General features: G+C 45.1%; 1 pseudogene; it reads left to right on the forward strand.

Moving 5' to 3' along the window:
- Positions 1-2921: 2921 nt before the first annotated feature.
- LOC116895934 overlaps positions 2922-22407 on the forward strand; it is a 100723-nt pseudogene continuing 81237 nt past the window's right edge.

A 22407-nucleotide genomic window follows, 5' to 3' on the forward strand; every position in this document is an offset into this window, starting at 1 on the left:
CACACACACACACACACACACACACACGGAGAGAGAGAGAGAGAATCACAATGTGGGTATTACCACTTCTACAATCTCAAGTTTTGCGAGAGAGCAGCAGCATGAAGACTGGTCACAGGAAAGTAATAGCAACTGTTGTTTACCAACCAATTACCAGCTGAAGTCACCAGCTTCAAGTGTTAGCTGTAACTGCCAGTTAGTTGCAGGAACTAGCTACAGTTAAAAGCTAGCTGCAGATGCTAACTACAGGTACTAGTTAGCTGTAGGTACTAGCTATAGGTACTAGCTATCTGAAGGTATTAGGTAGTTACTAGCTAGTTGTAGTTACTAGCTACAGGTCCTAACTAGCTGTAGGTACTGACTAGCTGCGTGTGCTTTGCTTATCACTCAGTGCTCACAAGTTCATGTGTCCATTTCAGACAAGGACACTGAGTTGGGAATGTAGGCCACTAACTGCCGCACCCTCTCAGGGAGGGTGTGGAGAATCCTACCGCTCTGTGACCTTGCTGAGGCCTCCCTCACTCCCGGATGACAGCTTTCTGAGGGCCTCCCACTGGTGAACAGTCTGTGTTCTTAGGGTGCTTGTATCACTGAATAGGTACACCCCAAGGACGCAGCAGCGTACAAGGGTCATGGAGATGAGTGCGGTTCTTGTAGTGAGCTAGGATGGGGGACTAGAGAGCTCCGCGCTGGCTAGCTCGGTTTTCCCGATCATCTTAAGCTACTGCCTGTTGCCGTTTGCCAGGCACACAGTCTCACCTCTTATCAGGAAATATCCTGGTGGCTTATTTTTTCCTTTCTTCCAAATCATAACTTAAAATATTATTACTAAATATGTTTGAATAGATATTAAACACATTGAAAATAAGCAAGGCCTGGTGACAGCTACATGGTGGGGGTGGGGCGGGGTGGTGGGAGTTGGGTGGGAGTTGGGTGGAGGTGGGGTGGGTGGGGTGGACTGGAGGGCCAGTAAGACAGTTCAAGGCTACACACTGAGTTCAAGGCCAGGCTGGGAAACTTAGTGAAACTCTGCTTTAATTTTTGAAAAGACAGTGACTAGAAGCCTGGGGCTGTAACCTGTACAGTGCTTGCCCATTGTGTGTGAGGCCCTGGGTTCAATTCTGAGTAGAAGGAAGGAAGGAAGGAAGGAAGGAAGGAAGGAAGGAAGGAAGGAGGGAGGGAAGCAGGGGAGGTGAAAGAAAAAAAAAGAGCAAGCAAGGGAGGAGAAAAGAAAACATTTAAAAAATAGGGTTTTATTTGTTTGTTTTATTAAAAAGTAGAACTTTGGGAACTAGGAGGTGGCTCAGTTAATACTGTGCTGCCATGTCAACATAAGAAGCTGAGCCTTGATCCCCAGCACTCCTATAAGGTCTGGGTACAATATACACCTGTGCCTGCCGGTCACTGGGCAGGAGACAGGTGCAGCAGGGCACACCTGTGCCCACCGGTCACTGGGCAGGAGACAGGTGCAGCAGAGACCTGTGCCCAGAGTCACTGCAGTCTACCGGCGTGCCAGCCTGGCTAAATTGGCAAGCTGGTAGAAAATGATCCAGGAGGACACCCAGTGCTTTACCTCTGGCCTCCACAGATAGACCCCTTTACCTCTCACACACACCAGCAAGTGTTCATCCCTGCACATGCATGTGTGTATGCACCCATAAACACACTCACGTGTGCATATAATACACTCATATCACAAAGTAGAATCTTCATTTAAAATCTCAAAGACCCCAATTCTCTAGAACTGCGAAGGAATTCAAGGAACACTATAGCTACACTTAGATCCCCTGGTGATTATAATGGAGCTAAAAAGGGGACAGGAGGGATCCAATTCCAGTCAGAAGGGACCAGTGTGGGTTTGCTGCTTTACATTGTATTATAGAAACCTGGGGAGCTGTTCCTGAGGAGCCTGAGTCCACTCCCTATAGCCAAAGACAGAGAAAGCCAGAGACATAATTAGGGTGAGAACAGGATCACGGACATGAGGAGTGACTCTCCCCTGCTTGCAGGCTGGAGGATGTGGGAGAGACCATGGGCTGTGTTGCTCTGTAAGCACTCATCAGTCATCTATGGAGTGCGCTGGCTCGTCTTTAGGACCCAGGCTTCTGGACAGGCAGCCTCCAGGGATCATTCCGGATCTCTCACAGTCTGTGACATCGAAATAAAAATTTCATTTCTTCTGACACATTATTCAGACACAGTACTCTGAGATCTCAGAAGGGAACACTACATGAAAGCAAGTAGAAAAGGAGGAGGTTTTGTTTGCTTTGTTCTTGGAGGAATGCGTGTCTTTCCCTGTTTGAAGCCACTCTTGTGCCCCTAAGTGACATCACATTGCTGAGGTACTGTGCCAGCCCATGACACATTACATGCTCAGAGCATTACTCACATGACAAGCACATGTCAACTCACAGCTCTTCAGATCTCTCCAACCACTCTCCTTTTATTTACTTATTGACTTCAACCACTTTAGAGCAAAACTTTTCCTTACCCAATAGTCAATCTGTCATATCAAACTGACAAAACGTTTCATGTTGGCTCTCCGGGAAAGCAAACAACTTTCCACTATATTATTAAATACATAAGGGGCATATCGCCAGTTTATTTGAAAACCAAGAAGAGGAGGAGGGGCAGTTTTAAAATATTTTCACTACATAATCAACAGAAAGAAGAGACAGCCTATGGCATAGCAAAGAATCTTTGCCCACTATTCGCCAAGCAATCTAGAGTACAGAAAGAAATGTAGAAAGTAAATACCCCAAAAACTCAGGTAATCAGCAAGTGGGCCAGTGGGCTGAATTGACAGCCTCCAAAAGAAGACACAGGTGTGCCATAACTATTTAAACACAGCATAGCGTCCTTAGCCATCGGGGAGATGTGAGTTTAGACTGTTGCTGAGATTGCACCTCGAAACACCCAGAATGGCCATCATCAAACAGAAGCAGCATGCACTGGTGAGGACTTGGGAAGAGGAAGCTCGGACTGCTGTGAGAATGTACACTGGGGCAGCCACTATGGAAATCGGCATGGAGTCTTCCCCAAGTCTAAAACCAGAACCACCATACTGCCCAGCTGTGCCTCTCCCGGGTATAAACATGAACAGTCTGGAGTCAGCAGAGAGATACCCACACGGACTTACTGCTGCACGACCCACAGCTAACAGGTTTTGACTTCAGCTTAGGTGCCCATCAACATGTGCATGGATGAAGAAACTATGGTGCACATACACATGAAATGTTATCTGACTGTAAAGAAAAACGAAGTCATAGCCATCGCAAGAATAGATAGATCTGACATCATGCTAAGAAAAGCAAGCCAGATCCACAGAGAGAGACGCCACATGTTTTCTTTCACATGTGGAATCTACATTTAAATTTAAATGTATGTGCATATATAGATAATACTTTCTCAGCCATGTGATACATTCTTGTAATCCCAATAAGCAAAATTCTGATGCAGGAAGATCATGAATTTGAATCAGCCTGCTCTTTATAATCAAACATCTTTAAAAATTAAAAAATCAAGGCCAGAGAGAGGGGTCAGCAGACAATATGAGTTCCAACTCTTCCAGAGGACCTGAGTTTGGTTCATATCACCAACACCAGGCAGCTCGCCATTTCCTGTAACTCCAGCTCCAGGATGCAGACAGATACACACACACACACACACACACACACACACACACACACACACACACACACACACGTGTTGTGTGTATATATAAATATATAGATGTGTGTATATATACATGTGTGCGCAGTGTGCGTGTGCGTGTGTGTGATATTTTAAGCTGTAAAAGCCCCATGCTGCGCCCTAAAATAACTACACTATAAAATGAAAAACAAATATGGCATCCCTTTCCTTTCTTATGTTGTAAACTAATCTCATGTTGCAAGCAGAAAAGGAGACTATGGCATCAGGGATAGACTCCAATCAGAGCCCCTTTACCTTCTGAAGACAGCCTCCTCTTAAATGTCCCCATTCATGTACTCAAACTACTGCTTCAGATATTCAAACTCACTTCCCAGTGTCCATTTACCGTAAGTTATGGTAAAGCCAGAGGGAGAGAAAGAAACAGAACGTGTCCTTGCTCTCCTGACTAACAGAGACTAAAGTACATGAACTATGTTGTAAATTCTCCCCACTGAAGTGGTAGAGAAGGCTTTCCCTGCTGTGGATTCCCTTTGTAAACGTCGTATGCTTTGTAAACTTTGTGTAGTTTGGAAACTTCCTAAACTCTCAAGGCAAGAAAGTGGCTCAAACATCTGGAGTTCAACAGCAGCAGCACTGAGAGCAGAAGGGCGGGGCATGCCCACGCCACTTTGTTTCATCTATGCCCTGAGCCCATTGGATAGTTCTACCCACCTTCAAGGGCAGCTCCTCCTCCACCCCCACCCCCTCAGAGTCACTGATCTGTATGATAATTCTCTTTGAAAAACACTCTCATGTCCATGCCTAGAAGTGTGATGTGTCAGTTTTCTTGATGGCTTTTAATCCAGACAAGTAGGCAACCAAGATTAAGCATCATAGAGTATTCAGAAGATAGAACCCAGAGGACTCAGCAACGGTTACCATGGAGATACGGGAGGCACACACAGATGCGAAAGAATCGTGAGAGATGAAACTGAATGACTGAATTGAATGAGTCATATTCTTAACAGGGTAAAACACTCAGTGTCAAATATCTCATCATCAATAAAGAGCCATTGTGAGAACCAAAGAGAAAGCAGAGGCCGGCACATCCAGCCAAACGAGTCCTGAAATCCTCCAGACTTACGTAGTCCATACACATGTTGCCTCGCCCTTGAACTCAGAACAAGTTCGGCGCTCAGTTCCACGGTTTGTAAAGATTTTAAGAGAGTATTAGGTAATGGTTTTTGCATTTGTTTCTTTTCCTGTAGTTTGACAGAATGCCCGACAAAAGCGCATGAAGAGAGGAAGGTTTGGGCTCAGTTTAAGGGCATGATGGGAAAATCACAGCAGCAGTGTGAGGTAGTTGGCTTCACTGTGCCTGCAGTCAGGAAGCAGGGAGACGAATGTCGATGCTCGGCTCTCTGTATCTTTTATTCGGTGCCGGACTGCCGCCCGTGAGGTGATGCTCCCCACACAGAGTATCTCAGTTAATCCAATCTGTAAACCCCCTTGCAGACATGCTCAGATGATTCTAGATCTGTCTGTATTACTGTCAGTAGTCACCACCACAATTACATCTGTGTTTTCCTTCTCCCATGACAAAGAGCTCAGCTAAGGACTCTAGGGTGGCCAGATCCCATGGATCCTTGCCAATACGCATGCTCCTTGGCCACTTCCTGCACAGAGCACCTCCTCCTGATAATCTTGCAGCAGCCCATGGTTCCTCCCAGTCTCCTCTCCTCTACTTAGGTTACTCCTTAGGATGCTGCTGCCTCAGGACCTCGGGTGTAAAGATTCACACCTCCATTTTTAGAACCTGTCCTATTCTAACAAGCCACACAATTGTCTATTTCCTGGATATTTCTCCTAGGTGTTCACAGGCGCATCAACTGATCCTCAAGGTGTTGATGGAGCTCAAGTGGGGACTCCTCTCAGGTGACACTGGGCTTGGCCAGAGGTCAGACACCCTTCAAGACTACTTACACATCAGATCAGCTACCAAATCCTGACAACTAGAATCTAAAGGTTCTCCGCTGCTACCTTCCCTCAGCGCTGATTTCTAGGTTAGGTTTTGCACTCGGCCTTCTCACACTCTAGGTTTAGCTGGGTTCTAGAATGATCTCTATCAAGTTCCAATCTGTTTTTATCACTCCCTGCCTTTAGATCTGTGGAGATTTGAAGGTAAATCGCCCCCATAGGCTCATAGAGTTGAATATTTAGTCACGAGTGAGTGGCACTACCAGAAAGGATTAGAAGGTGTGGGCAGGATAGCCTTTGAGGTTTCCAAAAAGCCCATTCCAAGCTCAGAGTCTGACTCTTCCTGACGCCAGTGGATTCAGGCGTCGAACTCTCAGCTGCTCCTCCATCCAGCACCATGTTTGCCTTCATGCTGCCGTGCTTCTTGCTGTGGTGAGAGTGCGCTGAGCCTCTGAAACTGTAGGCCAGCCCCAGTTCAAGGCTTTCTTTTATAAGAGTTGCCATGGTCAGGGTGTCTCTGCACAGCCATAGAGCACGGACTGAGGCCACATCCTTCCAGGTCAACCCTTCATGTCCAGGCTATCATGATTGCATCCGACTCTTCTCCGATCCTGGGAGTTCCTTGGAGGCAGGGGTTGTCTCTGTTAATCTCTCTACAAGTTTTGAGAGGATTTTTCTTTTGAAATTGCATATGTTATCTCAGTGTGTGTGTGTGTGTGTGTGTGTGTGTGTGTGTGTGTGTGTATTATATGAACCCTCTGCTCCCCCTCCTCTGACCCCCCTCCCAATTTCATTTCTCCTCCTCCTCTTCCTCCTCTTCCTCCTCCTCCCTCATTCTACATAATCATTACAGGCTGTATACACTTGGATGCTGGGCTATTAACTGGAGCTTGGGTCACCTACCATAGGCAACACCCTTGGGGGAAAAAAAGGACTCTTCCTCTCCCAGTAGTTTCTCAGCTAGGGGTGGGGCCTTGTGAACACCTCTCATCCATGTTGGAATGTTGACTGGCTGGATCTTGTATCTGGCCTGACTTTAGTCAGTCCATCATAGCTGCCGTGAGTGAGGAATGCCTCAGTTCTGTCATGTGCAGAAGACACTGTTTCCCAGTGCTCTCTCAGATTTCCATCCATCTTCCCTGATATTCCCTAGACTTGAGTAGAACAGACTGTGGCCCAGCTTCCATTTAGGGCTGAGTCTGAGTTGATTTTCCTTCCTGCCATTTCTGAAGCCAGCAGACCCATCCACTCCTGTGCTAACTCTGCACTCCATGCAGGTGCCCCACGAAGTGTTAACATTTCCTTCATGTTTTGCATCCTGATAGACTTTGATGGGCAGAGGCCAGGATAATTCTCACTGATTTCTCACTCCTAGGATAATGTCTGATTGTAAAATTAATTTTTTTAAAAAAAAGATCCCACTTTGGGAGATTGTCAATTGAAGTCATAATCTTCACTACTGATTTTTTTCTATCTGGGCCTTAGATTTTTCTCATCTGGATTTTTTATCTGAGGGCAGCCTTAGAACCAATCCTCTGGTGTAACAAGGGATGAGTACATGTTAAACACTTCAAACTGGGGGCTGCAGAGATTCCTCTGTGGTTAAGACCATTGACTGCCATTCCAGATACCCAGGTTTTATTCCCAGCACCAACATGGCAGCTCACAACTGTCTGTCTCTCCAGCTTCAGGCACTCCAATGGCCATGTCTGGCCTCCACAGGCACTCTATACACATGGTGTATAAACATGCATGCAGGCCAAGCACTCATGTGCATAAAATAGTTTTGAAACCTTTCAAGTGGTATGTGGTGGTATACGCTACAATCCCAGAACTTAAGGGATGAGATAACCTGGAGTACATTTTTGAGGGAAGCCTGGGACTTACAGCAAGGTTTTATCTAAGGGAGGAGGAAGGGGAAGGAAGGAAGAAAGGAAGTCAAAAGAGTATAACATCATCAACAGAAATCCAAGAAAATGCCCAAGCAAAGTGGAAAGATTCATTGAAAAGGATTCCGATCTTTCTTGGCCATCTATTTTCTTGAAATCTTCAAAACTGGCAGCACAGCAGGACAAGTGACTCCTTCTATTTATCCCTCTCCAGTTGGTCAGCAAACCTATGGTTTTTAAAAATCATTTTAATGTATATATGTGCATGTATCTCTGTGCGTATGTGTGAGAGAAGCTCACAGGACAACATCAGGTGTCACCCTCAGGGATGTCAACTTTAAGACAAGGTTTCGCACTGGCCTAGAGCTCACTGGTCAGTGAGCCCCAAGGATCTTCCTATGCCCACTTGTCCAATGTCCACCACAAAGCTCTGAACTTTGTTAGGGGTTCTGGTGGTTGAACCAATATCCTTGCCTCGTGAGGGAAGCACTCTGTCCTGAGCCATATCTCCAGCCCAGGAAGCCTAGGTTTCGTTCTGATCAACTGAGCCATTCACTTCCTCTGGGGCCTCCCCCTCCTCTTCTCTATAAACCAAAGTAAACTAGATGGCTCTGGTCAAAACCCTTTCACAGTGATGATTAATCTTATTAAAAATCCTTAGCATTGAAAAATACAGTAAAAGAATTCATAAAAACAATAATCTTATCATTTTATTATAGTTTAAATTATTTATGATTACATTAAAAATAAATTTAGTATAATAACAAGCACAATATTAGTCAACTGTTTACTTTCATCATGCAGGAAGTGACAGTCCATGTCATTAACATTAAATTGAGTATTGGTCTGAAACATGTTTGGGAGAAGTTTTGTAGTGATATATATATATATATATGTGTGTGTGTGTGTGTGTGTGTGTGTGTGTGTGTGTATAAATTTTGCAGACTGATTGGCTAAAATTTAGAATGACATTTAAATGTTATACCAAATATCAATGGAAGCCGCCATATGTTTTAAGGTTCGGCCAAACTTATTATTTATTACTTAGTTATATTACAATTTAGTAGGTGTCTTAGTTAGGTTTTTATTGCTGTGAAGAGACACCATGACCAGGGCAACTCCCATAAAGGAAAATATTTAATTGGGGCTGGCTTACAGTTTGAGAGGTTCAGTCCATTACCATCACGGCAGGAAGCATGACAGTGTCCAGGCAGGCAGACATGGGGCTGGAGGAGATAAGAGTTCTACATCTTGATCTGAAGGCAACCAGGATGAGACTCTTCTGCAGGCAGCTAGGAAGAGGGCTTCTCTTCCTCACTGGGCAGAGCTTGGGCACTAGAAGTCCTCAGAGCCCACCTACGAAGCGACACACTTCCTCCAACCAGGACACACCTCCCAACAGTGCCACTACCCATGGGCCAAGCATATTCAAACCACCACAGTATGTATGGAGGAAGTGGGCTTTTTGCCGTGATTGCTGCTGCTATTGTTGCTCTGAGTCAGAGTCCCCTTGTAGTTGAGGCTGATCTTGAACTCCTAATCCTCCTCTACCTCCTAAATGCTAAGTTACAGGTATGCATGGCCGTTCCTCTCTACATTTGTTTTATAAAGAAATAAAAATATTAGAAAATTATCAAATTAGTATTTGTGAGTCCATCAATGCAAATAACACATTGTTTATCCTGCTGTACTTGTCTGACTTAGAGCGAAAACCTAACTCTGTCTTCAACGTCTTTTTTCCTTTTAAGGAAGAAAAATGTGCCCTGATGCCCTCCTTTGGTGTGTTAGGCAGAAAAATGTCATCTAAAGGCTTAGTGAAAATAATCTGGAGGCATACTGTCAGGAGGGATCATCATTTTTATGCTGTTTTTACTTGAATTTTTGCATCAGTGTTTCTTATTCCATTTTTTTCTTTTCCAAAGAGCATGGCAGTTCTATCAATGACGTCAAGGAGATAATTAAGATGGACGGTAGCTTAATCAGCTCTAGCACAAAGCAGTAAACAGATGAAACAAATCTACCCAGAAGGCTGCAAGGATTCTTCCTCTGTGTGCATGCGTGAGCCTTCACGTGTGTACATGTTCATATGTGTGCAGATGCATGTGTGTGCATGTATGTAGAGACCAAACAGCATCTGTAGGTGTCATCCCCACGTACTCATAGGTTGTTTCTTGAGACAAGGTCTTTCCCTATCCTGGAATTCACTAAGTAGTGCAGGCTGGCTGGTTGGTAGCTATAGGTTTCTACTTGTCTCTGCCTACCCAGCTCTGTAGTGACCAAGTACCATTGTACACAGTGTTTTATCTTCATGTGCATTATAGAGACTGAACACGTGTCCTTAGGATTACCAACAGAGCTGTCTCTACGACACCTAAACAATTCTATTTAAAATGTAAAATAATTGGTTTGCTGTGGCTGAGACAGTCTTGTTATGCAGGCCGGAATCAAGCCTTTTACACAGAATGTAGCCCGGGGTTGCCTCAAACATGATGAGGTCTTGCTTCTGCCTCCTCAATACTAGGTTTATAGGCTTGCCCCACCATAATCCCCCCTAAAACACATAATCAAACTGTCAGTGTTCTAGATGGTCTTGAACCAGACATTCAACCCATTTAATGATGCACTGGTTTCTTTGTAGAAGAGTTCATTGCAGGTCTCCTCAGTCCACAGGGCGTGTGGGAAGTCACTTACGGCTCATTCTGCCTGCTCTTCAGATCCTCAGGGCAGTGCAGAGTGCCTGCTATGTTGGCTATTGCTCTCCTATGATGGGGGAAACTAATAGGAACCACACGAGGATATTAGGTTTGTCACTGGGACAATCACAGTACATTCCATTTCTTGAGCACCTTCTATGTTCTGGGCACTACTTTCTACCAGGAGTTGGCAAACTGTAGCCCATGTGCCAAACCTAACTAATTGCCTTTTGGAAAATTAGGAATCTAAGCTAAGAATAGTAGTAGTCATAGTAGTAGTTGTTGTTGTTACTGTTTTTGTTGTTACTGTTTTCAGTTATGTTAAAGAAAGTTAACACTCTAATTTCTGGGCCAGAGAGAAGGTTTATTAGGGAGATTATTGCCAGGCCTACTGCCCTAAGTTCAATCCTGAAGACCCACTTGATAGGAAAGAAGCAACTCCCAGAAGGTGCCCTCTGATCTCTACATACACATAGTGGCATGTGTGTGCACCTCCACATGTACACTAAATAAATGTAAAATAAATATTTAATTTTCAACTTTCCTTTAAAATTTGAAGGCATATTATATCAAATATTAAGACACTAGACACTAAGAGAGGGGTTCACCCCATCGCAGGGGTCCAGTGCATCCATTTCTGCTCGTGTGTGCTCATTATGACAACGTTGAAGACAACATTCAAGACTTGCTCCTAGAATTTCTAACTTTGGCACTGTTCAACAAGATTTCTTATAGTTCTTAAAAGGATGGAGGAAAAGAATCTACATTTCATGACATGTGAACATTCCATCATACATGAACCTCTGTGTTCACAGAGTCCTGTTAGAAGACAGTCATTCCATGTCTGAGGCTGTTCTCCCCGTGGTAGCAGAGCTGAGTACCGGGACAGAGATCACGTGACCAGTTAAACCTCAAATATGTGTCATCCGGCTCCTTGCAGAAAAATGTGTTGATCCCTCCTTTAAGCACTTCACAAACAACAAAAAGACAATCTACTTTAAAGCAAGAGAGACAGAGGATAAATATATACATCATTTATAAGATAAAATTGTATTTAAGGGTGGTTGTCAAAACAAAAAAGGGGGCAAGAAACACAAGCACAGGGTCAAAAGGATAGAGGGCTGCAATATTAAATTTCATTTTGATGTATTCCTAGATATAGCTAACATCTCACTTAAGCCTACAACAATCATATTTTCAGTCTAAACACAATTTGCCTGTCACCGGGAAATTACTATGGCCATGCAATCAAGAAAAATCTTCAGGAAGGACTGTAAGTGGAAAGTGAGTTGGGATTTCTACCCAAGGAACAGTAGTTGTCTGAAGAGCTGCGTTAGCATTATAAAGGCTTCATGGGGAAGCCCAGGCTCTGTGCCATTGTGTATGGGTGGGAATGAATACACAGGCATGTCTATGTGCATTTGTATATGTATATGTATGTATGAGTGTGTGCACGTGTGTGTGCACGTGTGTGTGTGCACGTGTGTGTATGCATGCGGGTTTGGGTGTACGTGTGTGTGTGTGTGTGTGTGTGCATATGTATGTATGCATGCGGGTTTCCATGTACCTGTGTGTGTGTGTGTTTGTGTGTATGTGTGTCTGTGTGTGTGTGTGCTCCCGGATGAGCGTGTGCTTGTGGACAGAACAGATCATTTTAGATGTCTATCTGTCACTGACCTGGAAGATACCTGCTGTAGCTACACTTGGCGGCTTGTAAGCCCTAGGATCCATTATTCTCTACCCCACAATGCCAGGGTTACAGACACCTGCAGCCTCGCTTGACATTTTACATGGATGTTGGGGATTCGAACTTAGGCCCTCATGTTTGCAGAGTAAGGATTATTGCCCACTGAGCCATCTCTCTAGCTCTTCATTGGCACCTTGACCTCAGGCAGATCGAGATTTAATTGTTCCTCTAACCCTTCCCATCTGGATTTTTGGGCTGGGTTAAGCAAGTCAGAATCAAATTCCCTGTGCCTCGACTCTCCTCCTTTGTAAAGTAGAGGGAGCCCTGTCTTCCTCATCCGCTGAGGAATGACTCCATTTCTAATAAGAGCAGGAGAGGCCAGCATGGTCCTGGAGAAATGCTCAAGAAATGCTCGCTTCCTTCCCTCGCTTCTAATCAACCTTAGTTCTTGGCTCCCAATTAAAGATTTCCGACAGTTCCCTTTAATCTCCTGCTAGTTTTTGAAAAGCCCCAAGCCAAGCCAAGCCAGACAAAACAAACAGCAAATGGCCAGGAGACTTAGTCAGTGCCAAGATGCCCACTTCCTCATAGCCCCTGCCCAGAGGGCAATGGCCTGCCTGGGCTGTGTCCCCGCCAGAGTCTTTATTGCACACGTATTTCTCTTTTATACCTTTCTGACACCCCCTTCACCACTACCACCAATGTGGCTCTCTCTGTCAATGCCTCTTAAATCCTTAAGTGCGTCCATGATACTGTTATTTGGACCATCCTTCAGTGGTTTCTGAGACATAAAAACAGCTAAATTAAATGTCAGAAGCGACACTTGATAAACTGTACGAATAAATACTTCTCTTTTCTCCCCCCTCCCTAGGGTCCAAGGAATGCACAATAAAGTTGAAGCTGCGTTCCCCTTCAATTGGCCTTATTTGTGGTCATTATTTTGAAATATTTACAAAGTAATTTTTTTATTCTTTAAATTCCCACCTTCTGTGCTCTTCTGAAATAGGATTTCCACATTTTTTGGTCCTTTCATTGACATTTAAAAATGTCCGTATTATGATGTAGAAATTGAAGTACTATTGTTGCCATAGAAATATGTAAATTAACAATATACACTTATAGCCAGTGAATGGTTCGTTTTCATTTTTCTTGTTCTGTGAGGGGAGTTTCATTTGAAAGCAACCCCGTATCACATAAATTAGGGGACATTTCTCTCAGTTTTTCTTTATTGCTACCACCAAAGGCGACTCTAAATCTTCACGACACAATGAAGACATGGAATTGTGGCCTGCATGGGGAGCATCATCCTCCACCCAGCCTCTGTCTTCTCATTCATGTTTTTGCTCTACTATCAATCTACCTAAGATCCAAGGCTGTCCCTTCCTTGGTAGAATGCTTTACTGACAGCATGGGTGAGGCACGGTTTTAATCCCTGGCTCCCCATAAAACCGGGTGTGAGGATGACGCCTGAGATTCTGGCTCATTGCAGGGAGAGACAGGACGATCAGGGGTTTCAGGCCATCCTACCACATAGTGAATTTGAGGTTGGCCTGGGGTAGGATAGGACCCTGTTTTAAAAAACCAATCAGCAGACCTGCAAGACAGTTCAGCTAGTAAAGAGACTTGTCCCAAGCCTGACAACCTGACCTCAATTCCTGGGGCCCACACGATGGAAGGAGAGATCCAACTCCCACATGCAGTCTACCGTCTTCCACACGTGTACTGTTTTAACTGCACACTGGCACAGACACACAACACACACACACACACACACACACACACACACACAACCTTACAAGCAAACAACAAGCTTTTTGCAGTTAGAAAGAACCTTATGCCAAGTTCTCAATAAAGCTCCAAGATCAATGAGGCCATGTTCCTGTAAAATTATAAAAAATGATGCTGTCTTTTACCCCGCACTAGGTCTGGCACTGCAGACATCTGGTAGACATCTTCATCTCAGGCAGCAAAGCCTCTCATCCGCTCTGCTCCATCCTACATCACACTGCTGATGGCTTCTCTCTGAGCTTGGCAGCAATCTCTCTACCCATCCAGTTCCCAAGGCAGGCTTCACCATGTCAGAAACACACATCCCAATTCCATGGCGGCCTAGTGTGTCCAGCCACCACACACTCTCTTAAACTTAATTCGCCACATGAAAGAACACACGACCCAATAACCTCTGATCTAATTGATAAGATATAATTGCCCATCTAGACTCACAAAGGCCTATACACATCCATCCCTTAAGAACATCCATAACAACCTGTGAATGTACAGAGAAATCTTAACATCCGCCTCCACGTTCTCCCTTTCCTTGATCTAGTCTCCTCCTCACTTTGAAACTTTCCCCCACCCATCCTTCCTTCTCGTCCAATGACAGGCCTCGTTCTATCTTGTACCTGCCTTCACCTGTATGACATCATCCTACAGGGCCATTATATGCTCATTCCCAAGAAGGCACTCCATGTGGCTATGGGCTGACTACAGTAGAGATGCCGTTTCTGAGATGGATCAGGAAGGTACTTCCTGGATTCTCTAGTCCTGGCCTTGTGCCTGTGGCTCTCCACCGCTCATGTGCTGGGTTTGAGTCATTAAGCCACCCTAGCGCCCTCAGCATGTCTGGGAGGCTGTAGAATAGTGAGGTCTCAGGGACTGTCCTGTGAGGGTGCTGACCATTACAGTCAGAAAACACTGGTGTCTGGTATCAGAAACCCGACAGGGCTTTGACATAAACAGGGAAGCTTCCTCCTCTTCCATTTTAAGACAGACCTCAGTTTCCTCATGGTGAAATAGGGGTCACCAGAATTGCTAATTCAGTCTTTCTGAAAGAATCGATGGCATTCTATGCCCACCAAAAAGCCCAGTGCAGCTTGGAATCTCTAAGCAGCCAGCACTGTGATCGGTTCTGTTGCCCTGATTTCTAGTCCCAGAATTCATTTGATGGGGAGGGAGAGAACATGTCCAGGGTTCAGCACCAACGTTGTGTTTATAAAAAGATAGGGGAGGGGAGATTATGTTCTACAGAGGCCTGAGGAAAGGGGGTGCCTCAGTGGGCCCATGCTGAGACATCCCTTCCCCCTGAGGGACCAGCCACACGACAGTTTAGTATAGAATAGAGTTTATTCAGGGCATGGGGAGGAGAGTTAGAGGGTAGTAGGGCAGAGAAAGGCAGAGAGAGAGAGAGAGAGAGAGAGAGAGAGAGAGAGAGAGAGAGAGAAGAGAGAGGAGAGGAGAGGAAAGGCCGGCCATGAGCGTGTAGAGAAGGGGGAAAGGGAATAGGGAGAGAGGACAAAGGGGATAGAGGGTAAGAGCAAGAGAGCAAGAGAGAACAAGAGGGAGCAAGAGACAGAGGAGGGGGCAAGCAGCCCCTTTTACAGTGTCAGACATGCCTAACTGTTGCCAGGTAACTGTGGGGTGGAACACACCTGACTGTTGCCAGGTAACTGTGGGGGTGGAGCTTAGACAGAACGCTAACACCTACGACCTCCACACATGCACTGTGGCATGTGCCCGCCTATACGCATCGCACAGATGCACTGTGTAAGTGTTAGTTCAAGGGTTTGGACTTCATTCAACACATTCAGTAGATGTCTTCAAACATCAGTCAGTATGGATTCCACTTAATTTGAAAACGGACAAATTCAGGGTAAACATTTTAGACATAACACTTCAGACATAAGACATAAACGCCTCCGTTTTGCAGATGTGGTATCTGTGATTGTGAGAGGCTTCATGACTTCTTCAAGGGCACAGGGCTGAAACATTGCTATCTAGCAATCCAGTGCACGGTCTCCCAGGCCCGGGTCCTCAATCAGCACACTGTTATCTGCCCCGTAATAGAATGATAAGATTTCTAGCCATGGCCTGGTGATTGCACACGTAGGGACCAATTAGTATAACGTCCAAGTTAAGAGCATTTGAGCTTTTCCCTCAGCACAGGGCCCCCTGCTTATTCCTGCACCTACATCTTGCTTTCTTATTTATGTCCCACTCTGTGCCGAAATAATTTAAGGTGACCCTCGGATGTTTTACCAACAAGCCACATCTCTGGCTGCTACCATACCCTCTAAGGCCCGGACAGTCCCGTAGTTGCTTTCTAGAAGTGAGGGGAGAAAATCTGGGGAAACATTTGAGAACCCTGAACAATATCCAGTTTTCGTGGGATTATGTGGAACAGCGCAGTAGTATATGCCTTTGGTTAGCCAGAACCCCACTCACAATGTTAATAACCACATTGGCTATCAACACGTTAGAGTTTGCCATTCTGGTCACAAAGAAAAGAACAGGCATTTACTGTGCCCTTGTCTGGGAGACATAAAAGGGTTAATTCTCCACTGCTGTGTGCCAAAAAAATGTCTAGTTTACAGACTGGAACGAATATGGCACCTTCGTTTTAAACAGCCCATTTCCAGTTTCGTGTGGCTGTTGAGATTCCTAAGCTAGTGACAGGGGCCAGGCAGAATGGGCTGGGTTACTTACTTTGAATGTGGACATATGGGCTGTGGGAAGGAAACTATTTAAGATGGGGCTTAGGGAGAGGGGGAAAAAGTCGCCTTTCCCCAGCTGAGATTTTTCCAAGATGTCGTCATACAAATCTCCAAAACCTCTGCGGAACAGTAGACGGCTCTCATTGGCTGTATGCAAATGATGTGCGAGCACTGGTTTCCTGGCAGAGGAAAATTTACACCAAAGCAAAGATCCAGTCCGAGTCCAGCCCGGCTCCCTACAATCCTGAAAGAACAGTCATTCTTGACAGGACAATTTCAGCCTTTGACATGCCAGGAAGTAATTCCATAATGTCACTCAGTCTGAGGTCTCACCAGTCCTAAGACAAGAACACACAAATGCAGCGTTTACGGTTTAAGTTTTCGTACAAAACCCGGAGCAAAAACCGTGGGAGGAGCCCGAATTACATCAAACATTGTCACTAGTAATTAAATCCAGTGTATGGGAAGAAAGGGCTTCTGCCAGGAAATTGCAGGCACAACCTGAAGCTCATTTCTTCCCCCATTTTACAGACAGGGGGCCCACGCCACACTCCGGATGTGACACCCAGGTAAGGCTGGGTGGGTGTCATTAACGTACCTCCAGAAGTTAGCCCATCCTGGAGGCTCAGAGGCCTTCCTGAGGTTTGCTGACCTGTATGTTTCAACGTGTTTCATTTTCTCCAAGAGCAGGCAGACAAGAAAGGTCAGGGGACTTAGGTTAACAGCTGGGAAATGGCCTGGGACCCCACAGTATGACATCATTTTTTTTGCAGCTCAATGAAGCAATGACAATTCCATGAAGAAAAAAAAAATCAAAACACTATATAAAGTAGCCAGGGCTGCCACAGCAAGTCCCAGAATCTGCAGAGAAAGGACCTGCCTAGCTTAGCCCTTGCCTCTTCGTTAATATCCTCGGACAGGGCACCTCAGAAGAGAGGGTAGCAGGGATAGGGAGGGAAGAAGCTAAAAGAGAACACAATGAGAGAGAGTGGGGGGAGAGGATGGGAGGGAGGAAGTTGGGAGAGAGAAGGGGAGGGGGAATCTGGGGAACAAACATGAGAGGGCTCCTCCTAGACCTATAATGGGGTTCACTACTATTTATTGACTGTCTTGTGGGGAAGAAGGAGGATTAAAACTTGCTTCAGTGTCCAACTGCCAGGCCTGGGGCAGAGCTACATCTCCCCTTTTTGGACTTAGACAACTGTCTTAGGACTCGGTTGCACTGACTTGTCTAGAGATATGTACAGAGAAGCCTATTCACCTGGACAGAGAGGGCAATAGCAGACCAAAGAAACGGAACTGTACCAGTCTCTGGACAACTTGACAGCAACACCGTGGAAGGGTCTCGCCTCCCCAGAAACCCTTCACTGATTATGTAAGCTCTAGGAAGGGTGGGGAGTCAGCTTTGAACTTGTATGGTCCTCTTGAGACTTAGAACTTTGCTGTGAGTTTCTTCAGCTGCCCTACCCCTCCCTCTAGGAAGGGCTGTTTCAAAGCAGCAGGAACAGCTATAAGGGCCTTGTCCTGGGGCGCAGGTTTGAGTGGATGACAAGACTTTCCTAAGTAGCCCGTGAGTATGTGGACACTCCTTGTGGGATATATCTAGAAATTTAAGTGTGAGAATTTGTCTGGTTATGAAACTTCAGCAAATAGGTCTCCTGAGTGGGAACCCCCAAACATTGACAAAAAAGAAGTCCTCAAGGCACCAGCACAGGTCATAGGAGGCTCGCTGGGTTGGTAAGGAGGAACCCTGAGCTAGGCTTAGGCCTGTCTCCATGATCTTGTACCATGTGCCCAATTGTGGTGCTGCTCCTACCCTCCCCAGTGGCAGAGCCTGACCTGGATTCCAACCAACTGGTTCAGCACTGAATCAAGGCAAGGATTTAAAGGCTCTGGCAAACCCATTGAGAGGCTGCCTCAGAGTACCCTGCTGCCCCACCTCTGGTAGCAAGGTTTGGAGAACTGGCTTCTGTGTTATATACCTCTGTTGCTGGCTGAGTGGCTGCTTCCTATAACCAAGTGTCCGTTCCCTTTGTCATGCCCCAGTAGGGACTACAGGATGGCTTTGAAAGACAGTCTTAGCACTTTCGTCAATTTTCTTTGTTCTCCCCATACAGATCCTCCTGGAAGTTAACAGAAGCCACCAAACACTGACTACAGCTAAGCTAGACTATCATAGCTCCTTGACACTTTAATATATATTTCAAAAAAAAATTGACAATAAATCATTTTTACAACATCACTTCCTAGCCTCCTTGATGGGTGACACACTACAAGGGCTGTCTCAATCATGACAGAACAACTGTCCAGCAACTGAGCAGTACCAGGTGGCCCCTCTAATCTGGGTTTCAGGAAGTTATTCCACAATTCTTGGTGGGAACCATGCAGAGACAGATATGCTCCCCAGGAAATCACACATAGCTGAGAGGTGTACACATCCTCAGGATGGCTCAAAACTCTCATCCTCTCCCTCCACCTCTCCCTCATTCTCCCGGAGAGGGTTGGTGTCTTCTTTAAATGAGTCACTATCCCCACGATCTATTGAAAACTCTAGCTGTTGTAAGGTCAGGAAGCACAAGAAACAGAACTTTACATAAAATGCCCATAACTACTGAGGTTATTTTTTTCCCTGCCAAATTGGCATTCTTAAACTCTCTGGTCACTCCTTTTAGGTCGTTATGGTGTCTACAATTAACTTGATAGGGAAAGGGAATTTATTTTTACACTGGTGAACCTGATCACAAAATCCAGGGCTTGTCTATTTACCATCTGAATAACCACTGTGCTTGTTCACACATGTTGAAAGTGTCGTTTGACTTAAGTACACAGAGCAAACTCATTGAAGACTACCCTTTCACCTTGCTCTAGACTCGGAGAAAGATCAAAGCTGCCGGTATTTTTCCAGGGTGACCCCTGCTTTGTTCTGAACACTTCGCCCACCTCCAGTTTGTAGAAGCTCAGACAAAAGCCTTTTGTTTTTCTCTTCTAGAAACCTTCTTATAAACAAGACTGCGTTGCTCACTTGGCATCCCAAGAAGAGGGAATTCTTCCTCATAGGTAGACCTTTCCATTACAGTGTCTTCTACAGTTATAGCATCAGTCCCTTCAAACTTTTAAAGCTCACAGTGTTAAAGCAGGGAAGAGCATTGTGGGACTTGGCAGATGAAAAGCACTGTGGGACTTGGCAGGTGAAAAGCATTGTGGGACTTGGCAGGTGAAAAGCATTGTGGGACTTGGCAGGTGAGGAAAGGTATTGAAATGGTTCTGTTCTGTTCTAATAAGACCGATGTTGAACAATGAAAAACAGCTTAACTATTAACATCTCTGCCTTGAAATACCCAAGTGGCTAGCATTTTTTTTAAAAAATGTAACCCTGGTTTATTAAGTAATTCCTTTCATATTGGAGGAGAATATAAAGTAAGTGTTGATAACTGATTTTGATTAGCTCATAAGTTATTGTTGATAAAGAATGCACTGGGTACCAGACTGTGTCTTCTTAACATGGCACAATGACTTGGAAAAGCCCAGGGCCCAGCGGGAGGCTCAGGAGGTGAGGGTAATTTCCATTGAGCTTGGAAACTTCATCCCTGGGACACAACTCTGACCAGCAAGTTATCCTCTGACCTCCACACATGCTGTGGTATATGCAAGCTTGTGTGTGCTCGCACACACACAAATAAATAATTGTTAAAAAAAAAAATCTCCAGCCCGAAAAACACAAATGATACAGAAGATAAACGGTAAAGAAGTTTGACCAAGTTACACACCAGTAAAGGGACTGAAAACCAAACCCTTTTGCCTTTGGGGGGTTTCTGTTTTCCCACACATGGAACAAAGGAGCCAAGATTAGCTGTCATGTCCAGAATCCTGGAACTTTAAATACGTGTGCTGGTGTAGAACATTAAGCCCCCGCATGCTTTGCTTGGCAAATTTCACGAAAAAGATAAGTCCAATGGAATTATGACTTCAGACAGGGAAGTGGATGCTATCACAGACCTAGGGAAGAAGAAGAAGAAAAATATGGAGTCGGGCGACAGATAGGAAAGAATGCTGTTCTTTTTTTTTTTTTTAACAGCAGTCTGGACAGGAGGGAGCTCAGGCAGAGAAGGGCGCAGCAGGCTCAGGCTGAGAGCACCTTGCTCAGGCCAATCAATCAACAAAGATTTTATTTGACTCGAGTTACTTTATTTGTCAAGGGACGCTTAGGAGGCGCCTGAGATAACATGGACGAGGGTTATGTGCCCTGCCGAGTGTAGTGGATTGCAGAAATATCCTAGCGACTAGCTCTGGTAAGACTAGGGAGGGCAGGGGCCTGGGTAACCAGAGAGGGCTCAGGAAATATTCAAAGAATGCTCTGAGGTTGAGCCTAAACAGTGGGGCCTGGCTGGGGATTGTAAAGAGAGGGCAGTTGCAAGCAGACAGAGAATGAGAACCAAAATGGATTTATCCTCTTTAAGTAAATACCCAGCCAGCACTCGGGAGGGGACATCACGCCTGCGAAAAGCACTTGGACTGTGAACTGAAGAATGGGCCTCAGATGTCCTCAAAATATAAAGATGCTTCGGCATTCGCGATTTCCCACCGGACTCGCTTCTCCCAGAGAGAAATATAAAGAAAAAAACAGCGCTTCACGAGACTGTGTTCTCTTACAACATGAAAACTATGAAGTCCAGTGCATTACTCTTGTTGTCATGTCTCCCAGGAAGCTGAAACAGAATTGAGATTTAATTCTACGATTCATGTATCCAACTCTCTTTTCTTCATATCCTTCCTTATCTCCCCTTTCTATTGTTCATTACAGGCCGTCTCATTCTTTCCTCCATCTCAAAGATACTGCGTCCTCTGTGTCAGGCACGTCGAACGTTCTGAAGGGCAGATGGCGTGAGAGTCTGGGGCAGCAGGCAGAGTTATGAGCTTTTAATATTAGTTCTGCCTCTGACTCATCCTGTGTTTAGGTCTCGAGGCTTGAAGTTTATTCTTGGGATATAGTTCAGGCATTTTCCAGATGAGGAAGGGCTCTGGGGCATCTAGCTGGCTTTTCCTAATAACTCACCCAGTGACTGTCTTCCTCTTGTTTAAGCATGGCTTACTTCTCCGAGGGTCTTTGATCCCCTGTCTGCAGACACTCTGGCACCAGGAGCCTTAAAGGTCAAGGAGCAAAGACACACCGGAGGAGGGTGAAATCAGGGGACACTTGTTAGCAACCTCTGAGAACCTGTAGGGCAAACACTGGCTTCTAAGATAGATAGATGGTGTCATCCACGGTGTGAAGAACTGTGTGCTCACTAAGCTGAGGCAGAGACCCAGCAGGTGTGTTCTGGAACGGCTCATTAAACTCTGCTCCCTTTAATCCATGTGGATTGCCAAAGTTCAACATCATGAGGGCCAAGAGCAGAAGTATGCACTTGTGACTCAGTTTCCTAGTGGAAATAAAGGACTTAAAGGAAATAAAGGGCTCATTCAGCTCCTGAGGCTCTTTGCACTTTTAATTGCTACAGTATTTTTTGTTTTGTTTTGTTTCGTTTCGTTTTGTTTAATCTATTCATTCTCCTTACAGTCATTTGGCTCCACGGGGCACACAGAGGGACAGCTTTGGATTCTCTCTCAGTACCATGTGAAACAATACACTGATACAGTAGAAAACTATGCATAATTGGAAATATTGATTGGCAAGATGTCAATTCACTAAGATCTCTAAGATATACTAAAGACCTGCTACATATTTGTGATGGTTAGCTTTAATTGTCAATGTGACAATTTAGAACCACCTGGGAACAGAGTCTCAGTAAGAGTTTAGCTGTGAGCCTGTCTATGGGGGATTGTGTTTGTTACATTAATTGATGTGGAAAGACCTAGCCCACTGGGGGTGGCACCATTCCCTAGATTTGAGTTTGTAGCTGTGTAAGAATGAAGCAGATGAGCTGAGTACTGATTATGCATGCACAGGCTTGTCTCTGCTCTGGACCCTGGATCGTGACTAGCTAGTTTAAGCCCCTACTCTGATGGATTTGTGATTTAACACAATGCTTTCTCCCCTG

Source organism: Rattus rattus, chromosome 3 (assembly GCF_011064425.1).
Source record: "Rattus rattus isolate New Zealand chromosome 3, Rrattus_CSIRO_v1, whole genome shotgun sequence".
NCBI lineage: Eukaryota > Metazoa > Chordata > Mammalia > Rodentia > Muridae > Rattus > Rattus rattus.